This window comes from Castor canadensis, chromosome 3 (genome assembly GCF_047511655.1).
Source record: "Castor canadensis chromosome 3, mCasCan1.hap1v2, whole genome shotgun sequence".
Lineage (NCBI taxonomy): Eukaryota > Metazoa > Chordata > Mammalia > Rodentia > Castoridae > Castor > Castor canadensis.
In genome coordinates, this window is record NC_133388.1 from 143,810,692 (window position 1) to 143,818,433 (window position 7,742).

At 38.9% G+C, this 7,742-nt stretch overlaps 1 long non-coding RNA gene across 1 annotated transcript; it reads left to right on the forward strand.

Annotated features, from left to right (window-relative positions):
• The first annotated feature begins 481 nt into the window (after positions 1 to 481).
• Positions 482 to 3,166, forward strand: LOC141421343 (uncharacterized). The gene is made up of 2 exons (XR_012445937.1): positions 482 to 657; positions 2,845 to 3,166. It is a non-coding gene; the product is annotated as an uncharacterized lncRNA (long non-coding RNA).
• The last annotated feature ends 4,576 nt before the right edge of the window (positions 3,167 to 7,742 follow it).

Consider the following 7,742-nt stretch of genomic DNA (forward strand, 5'->3'; position numbering starts at 1 on the left):
AAGTGGTGAAAGCAGGAAGCTAATTACAAGGGGTGTAGCAGACATGCTTGCTATCCCTCCTTTTGGCACTCACTGTCCCCATGCCAACTAATGGCTTCCCACTGCCAGCACCTGCCACTTTCCCTGAGGGTTTTGTCATCATCAGGAGCTGGCCAGACATGCAAGAGAGTCAGTGCCTCCAGAGCAACCCTAAATGCTTTAGGATGCCAATTGATTGGTAAATACTCCAGTAGTCCCAAGCCTGAGGAAGAAAAACTCCAGACGTGTTGTAGACAGTTTCCCAAAGGTGCTAAATGAGATTCAAATCCCAGGTTCTCACAGTGTAATAGGTTACTACCTATGCATTAACACGTTCGACACTGGCTCTTTGCTTCACTTCCTTCCCTTCCCCCTAGCAGGGAGTATCTCCCAAGTAAACTCCTCCCATCTAATTCTCATCAGAGTCTGTTTCTGGGGATGCCCAACATAAGACACTAGGAAATGAAGTGTATAAGATACGAAGATGGATAATAAGTTAGAACATTTCATCTTGGTTATGAATGAAAAAGACAGATGGGGAGTAGATAGAAGATGGCGTACAATCATGTCATAGGAGAAAATTAAGCAAGTTTCTACATTGAGGAGAAACAGCCAATAGAAAGGATTTGAGGATGTAAGGTAAGGATGAACTAATGGAACAATGTCCCTGGGACAGATGGAAGGCATTAGGCTGAACAAGGAGAGGCTCAGAGGAGGAGAGTAAGAGAACAGAGAGGGGATACTTTCAGGACCAGGTAAGAGTACAGTCATGTATGTTTGTGCTGGTGTCCAGAAAACAGAAAGGGGGCTCACTTACTAAGGATGAAAGAAAAAAATCTAAAATGATGGAGGATGGAGACTAAGAATACTTTCATTTAGGTGGCAAATGAAAGAGGAGAAAATATCTGAAAGGTAGATCAAGATATAAGTAGTGCCGTGACGTGGAAACTGAGAAGGAGTGACTTTAAAGGAGAAAGGGGCCAAGTTGTTCAATTTCATGAAAGATCGCCAGTGATTTGGGGATTGGTGTCTCTGTTGGGTCATAGAATAAAAACTCTCTGCTCAAGGGATAAATGAGTAAGTGGATGGGGAAAAACAGAGCGAGAAGGGCAAAAAGATAAGCCTGTGAGAAGATGATAATTCCAAAATATATGCTCCTGTGGACTTAATGGAGAAAGAACCCATGTTATTTCCAGGCACACGAAGATACCTGCATATAAACTTGTTAGCTATTTGGCTGTATTGTATGAAATTGCTTGGATTTGACCAATGCAAGCCTACAAATATGTCAGTTACATATGATTTAACTTAATATTCAAAAACATCGTGGGAGCCAGGTATGGTGGCTCAATCCTGTTGTTTTAACTACTTGGGAGGAAGAGATCAGGAGGATTGTGGTTTGAGGCCAGCAAAAATAAATAAATAAATAAATAAAAATCAGCAAGGTCCCATCACAACCAATGGCTGAGCACAGTGGTGCATGCCTGGCATTCCAACTAGAAGGGAAGCATAAAAACAAGTATCCATGTCTGGGCCAGCCCAGGCATAAAGTAACCAAGGCAAAAAGGGCTGGCAGTATGGCTCAAGTGGTATAGCACCTATCTAGCAAGCACCTGGTCCTGTGTCCAATCCCCCAGTACCATCAGAAAACAAAAACAAAACCCCATTATGGGTAAATGTTCTTCATGACCAGAAGTCAGATTCTCAGGTCCTCTGTGTCAACCATCAACCTCAAGGCATAAAACTGCTCTGAACACTTACTGATTCATGAGACAGAGGGAGGAAGAATAATAATTTCTGTAATAAAGTGTTCCAAATAAGCAGCTTTCTTTTTGCTGAGTTTTCACAAGTGTTATGAAAGTAAAAATCTTTCTTTAGCTCCTTCAGCTTTTAGTCTGAGTATTTTTGAGAGTGATACAGTTGTAGGAGAATGAAACTATGAATGGTGGTTTGACTGAAAGCAATGAGAGTGACCCCAATTATTTTGGACTTCACTCCTTTCTTCAGTGATTTTTTTCTGAAATGTAATTGCTTTGAGGCCAATGATGAAGGGCGTGTAAAATGCAATTAAAAGATGAAAAATATCTCTTGTGATTTGATATTAAACAGGAGTGATGGAGTGTGACATTAAAAAATGGTATCAGAGGTGCACACTCTGCATTTCACTTTAATTATGTCAATTTCAGATTTCAGAACACCGTAGTTCACCCATGCTTAATTAAATTATATCAGTACCAATAGTTTTTGGTCAAAAAATTTTGCAGGAAGTTTTAAAGACAGGTAAGCAGGAATATTTATTTCTTGCTTTTCTGGCTACTGGGACAGAGTCAGCTCTTAAAGTCTTTTATCTATAAAGATCTGATGTAATAAGGATTTATCTGAACAGAGTTCAAAGAAAAATGACATATTTCAATTGGGCCTAAGGGAGGAAAGTGGTCTGTATTAATTTCAAAATTCTCCAGTCCCTGTAAGTAGTTTCAAACTAATGCATTTTTCAAAGATATAAAATAACTAATAAAAGAATATAAAAAGCTCCTTTTTTAAAACATTAAAGGACTAAGTCATTTCATTTTTTTCAAAGAAAAATTTAAAAGCTCTAATTTTTCCATGTTTTGGATAAGAAACCGTAAGGCTGTAATGTTTAATACTTAAGCTGTGCTCTGAGGGCCATACAGTTGATAGTTAAGCTCTATCTATAGAACTAAACTAGACTAAATTCCTAATCTACCCATTCCCCTCAATGGATTATATGAATATGTAGGAATTAGTTTATCCCTCAACCCTACTTATGCTAATAGTTACACTTTTATTTCTTTGTCTTTCTAGAACTGATGGAGTACCTTGTTTTCTCTACTTCATTCTTTCCCAAGAGATATTCCATGACAAAAGTACAAGTGAAAGTCAGTGTTTGTGTGGAAGATTTATATGAAGTCTTCACACGGGGGCACGAGTTATACCGTGTACCACGTGAAACTTGGGGCATGATGCTCAGCTTGGATTCTGAAGGAAGTATCTGGTACCACAGAGAATATTGGCTTTAGGTATTTTTAGATGGACCAGTTATTTGCTGTCAACATAGGTCTATGCTTTGGAACATTTTCACATGTAGTAAATATGTTGAGAACAAAATAAAATTTACTTTATGGTTTTTAGTTTATTCACTTTGTCAACAAATAAGTTAGGTAATTCTATTCATAATAATAGCTGTCACTCACAATTATGTGACATTTATAATATATAAATGCACACTTGCATATATATGTGATACCGTCCCGTATTAATTACTTTTGCATTGCTGTGATGAAATATCTGCTATAAACAAATGAAGGGAGGAAAGATTTATTCAGGCTCGTGGCTTCGCAGGTTCTCTGTCTGTGGTCACTTGGCCCTGTGTTTCTGGGCCTGTCCCGTGGCAGTACATCAGGGTGGCGGGCATGTGTGGTGGAGGAGTTTCTTCACCTCATTGAGGGCAGGAAGCAGGGAGGAGCAGCTTATCAGAAAGGGTTAGGGCAAGATACACTCCCCAAGGACACCCCAGTGACCTGCTTCCTCTGCTGAGTCTCCACCTTCTAGAGTTCTAGAACCTCCCAAAATAGCACCAACAGATGGGGACCCAGGCATTAACACATGAACCTGTGGAGGACAGTTCATATTCAAATCCTAAGGAGTCCCCATTAAATGGGTATTATGATCCCCTGTAAAGATGAAACAGAGAACGCTCAAGTTCATCCTGCCAGCATGAAGTAAATCTAAAATTCGAACTTAGTTCCAGGTGGCTCCACATTCCATACTTGTTCCAAAGCAGCCTTCGGATAGCTTAGGTATCTTTCGTGGTTATATTTTACCCTCCCAGCCGTTACTGTAACCTTTTCAAATGGAAGGCCAAAAGTAATCTCATGGTCCCCTCACAATCCACTTCCTTAATTGTTGAACTCAAGTAACTCTAACTGAGCTCAGCTGTCAGGTTAAAATGGATAAAGTAAAACTGCTAAATTATGTATCCTCCACCTAGTTAAAGAGGGCTTTTACAAGCCATAATTAATAATACCTGTAGATTTTTATTCAACATTTACTGTTTTTTTCCTTTCACAGTTCTTTCACTCATCTTGTTTTCTTTTAAAAAGTAAACACTTCTAATTAATGTCTCACACTAGTAGAGAAGAATGCACAAATCCTATGTGTACATGTTGAGGGGACACTGCCACATGAGCCCACCCACATAATTACCTTCTAGATATAGAAACTAGCCAGCACTCTGAAGCTCCCTTCCCCCCTTCCCAATCGCCCCTTTCTCTCCTCCCCAAAGGAAACTGCTATCTTAGTTTCTAAGCATATATTAGGTTTATCTATTTTAAAACATTTTGTATGCAGAATCTTCAGATTTTTAATCTTTTTTGTTGATTTCTTTTGCTCAGTGTGATTATTAAATTTCATTCAATGGGTTGCAAATAGCTGTGACTTTCATTTTCATTACTTTTATTGTTCCATTCTATTACTATTCCACACTAAAAAACATTTTTCTACTGCTTATAAACATTTCAGTTATTTCCATTTGGGGGTTATTATGAATAACACTCCCATGCACATTCTTGTGCATAAGTCCTTAGTGTAGATGTTGGCCTTTAGTGGGTAATATAAAACAGAGTTCCAAATCGGTCGTATCAGTTTGAAATCGTAACCAGTCACGATAGAGGGCCTCTCTTCTACATGCGATTTTTTGTGTTTGCGAACAAAGGTAGGAGCTAAAAGGAAGCATCGTCTCTGTCCGAGTACCGCACAGGATTGTTAGTGTTCTACCCAGGATGCCTCAGCTGTCTTCTTGGACTCTTGTCACTGGGGCGACTTCCTAGCAGCAAGTGCTTCTTAGGTTATGCTGTGAATTCTGCCCAATTAATAACATTGCAGGGCACCAGTGGATGATCACAAGCTGAGTCATCACTTTAAAAATCTGTTGATCATCGATGTGAAAGGAGGAATCTCAAATTAAGCCACCCAATTGGGTGGAGGCACATTAATCCTTGAGGCCATGGTGTGATGCCAGCAAAAATGAACACTGGTCATCCACACGTATCTTCTTATCGTAGAAGGTCTGAAGACAGCAGAACGTGCCACTCTAGAGGTAGCGTTAATTGAACTGACAACAGTTGCATAAAATACATAATCATTTGGTCCATTATTCTTAAGTGGGTCAAATTCTTATAAAAGCTACTCATAATGTCTGAAATGCTTATTTCAGAGATTCTTATAAAGTATGTCAGCTTTTTACTTAAAGAACTGTGAAAGATAATGATGCTCTTGAATTTATTTATTTTTCTTCTTGCTCATGTTAATGAGAAACCAAACTAAACTCAGCTTTCAAAGGATACCTTTTCTTGCCTCGTGTGCATAAGTAGATGAAGAAGAAAAGGCAATATAATCTTTTCATAGTAAAAGGAGGATAAATAGAGGCATAATCTCTATGGTATCTCCAGTACCCAACGTTTCTTTGACCATGAACACTATTCCTAAACTCTTGGTTGTCTTTTTTTCTTTTTAAAAAGTTACATGAATGGGCACTAATTCCTAACAAAGCATCAATATTCTTAATTAATTCAGCTCATAGAGTCATGTGCAGAGTGGTGCTGTCATCATTAAGTTTCTGATGATCACAAAAAGAAAAAAAGTAAAAGTGAGTCTTTCATATTCAAATCTTGAATCTGCTTTCAATGATATTAGTTGATTTGATTGATTGACTTGTCACAGACTTTGGCAATCAATTATTGCCTTTTTTTGGTACTGGGGTTTGAACTTAGAGCTTTAGGCTTACGAGGCAGGTGATCTACTGCTTGAGCCACACCTCCAACCCTTTTTGCTCTGGTTACTTTTGAGATTGGGTCTTTTTTTGTGTGTTTGTCCAGGCTGGTCAGGACTGTGAACCTATTTTGTGCTTCCTACTGTATCTGGGCTGACAGGTATGAAGTATCATGCCCAGTCTTTTGTTCAGATGGGGTCACACAAATGTTTTGCCCTAGTCAGCCTCAACTGCAATCCCTCTGATTTCAGCCTTCCAAGTAGTTACAGGGATGAGCCAACAATGTCTGGTAGTGATTGATTAAAAAAAAAAAAACAGAAAGAAATAGTAGAGATTTCTTTCACATGTAAGAGGCAGAGAGAGAGAAAGTGTATGTATGTATGTGTGTGTGTGTGTGTGTGTGTGTGTTGTGAAAGGAGGAGGGAGGGTGAGAGAATGAGGGGGCTCTAGACCATCAGTGCATGTCACACACAGAAGTCAATACAAGGAGAACTGGTAGGCTGGAGTGGGCCTCCTCATTGGGCAAGCAGAATGCTCTCCCCTTCCCCCAGCTTCTATAGATTGGAAAATACCGCTAGGGAAAGGGGGAGTCTTCTCCTCTGCAACTATCTTCCTGTTGCACTAGGCAATCTTTGGCTGCTCCAGTGTTGGGGAAGGGAGGAAAACTAAAGGGTAGAAAAAGTCTTACTTGGCCAGGATAGTTTTAACTAAATTTATTATATCAGAATAATAAATTTAAATATGAACTGCAACTTAGTTTGTACTTAGTGAGGATTTAAAGCTGAGTATTTTTCCCCACGGAAAGTTGTGGATTCTTTGAAGAATTTCCCCTCCCTCCCAGAAGATTTCTCTCATGTAATTTCCTTGACTTGGGGAACATGTCCTTTACTCTTCTTATAACTCCTCCTTCAGCAAAATTTGAGCAACAGTAATAAAAATTCCATTGCAAAATTTGTTCAGGGGTCTGAGTCTGAAAATAGCTAATGGCATTTATTTTAAATTTCAACTATTGTAGTTCATCCTTAAATTAGATGATAATAGTTAAAAGGTCGTTCAAAAGAGTGCTTCTGTCAATAGAGCTTTCTCTTTAATTGCAAATGAAAAGCTCTCTGAGATTATTACATATTCCTAAAAAACAAAGAAACAAGAAAAACAAAAACATTTACTACCCTTCCTAGGCCAGAGTATGTAAATTAGGTAGGTTGAAAGCTGCCTACTCAGAAAAAAGGGTGCTAATTTCTTATTTCCTCAGAGACAAAAGACTTGGCTTTGGGAAAGTAATTTAATTCAATACCAGGACTGTGTACTGGAGTTCTTAGTGACTTTTTCTTTTTTCATTCTCTTCAAGAATTATTTTTTGCCCTGTGTCTTCAAGCACTTTCTCTTCCCCTCCACCATTGGTTCACTCATCCACCCACCAATGTCATTTCCTCTGGGGTGTGCTGCTGCCTGAAATCTCACAATTAGTGATTCGACCTTCAGCTTAAGCACAATTCCTTCTTCATTTCTTTTAAAATGCAAATGCCTCCCAGAAGGTCAGTATGATTTAAATCACTTGATAAATTAAAATGAATTGTTTTCTTGAAGACACAAGGTTAGTGCAGGGGTCTTAGAATTTAAAGGAAAGGGCTACTGAAAAAAGAAAAGAGAAGGAGTTTTCTAGGTTTCCTCCTAGGGTAACATTTCACCTACAGGAATCACAATATAATCTGATCACAGCCTCAATGATTTTATAATGTGTATGAGTCAGCTATCCTGAGATCATCAACTTCTAAAGATGAAAGGTTTATTTTGTTCAGAGTTGTGGAAACTGGCTCTGTTGCTTCTGGGCCTGTGATGAGGCAGCACATCCTGACAAGGGCTGTGTGGTGGAACAAAGCTACTCACCTCAAGGCTGGGTTCAGGAGAGAGAGAGAGAGAGAGAGAGAGAGAG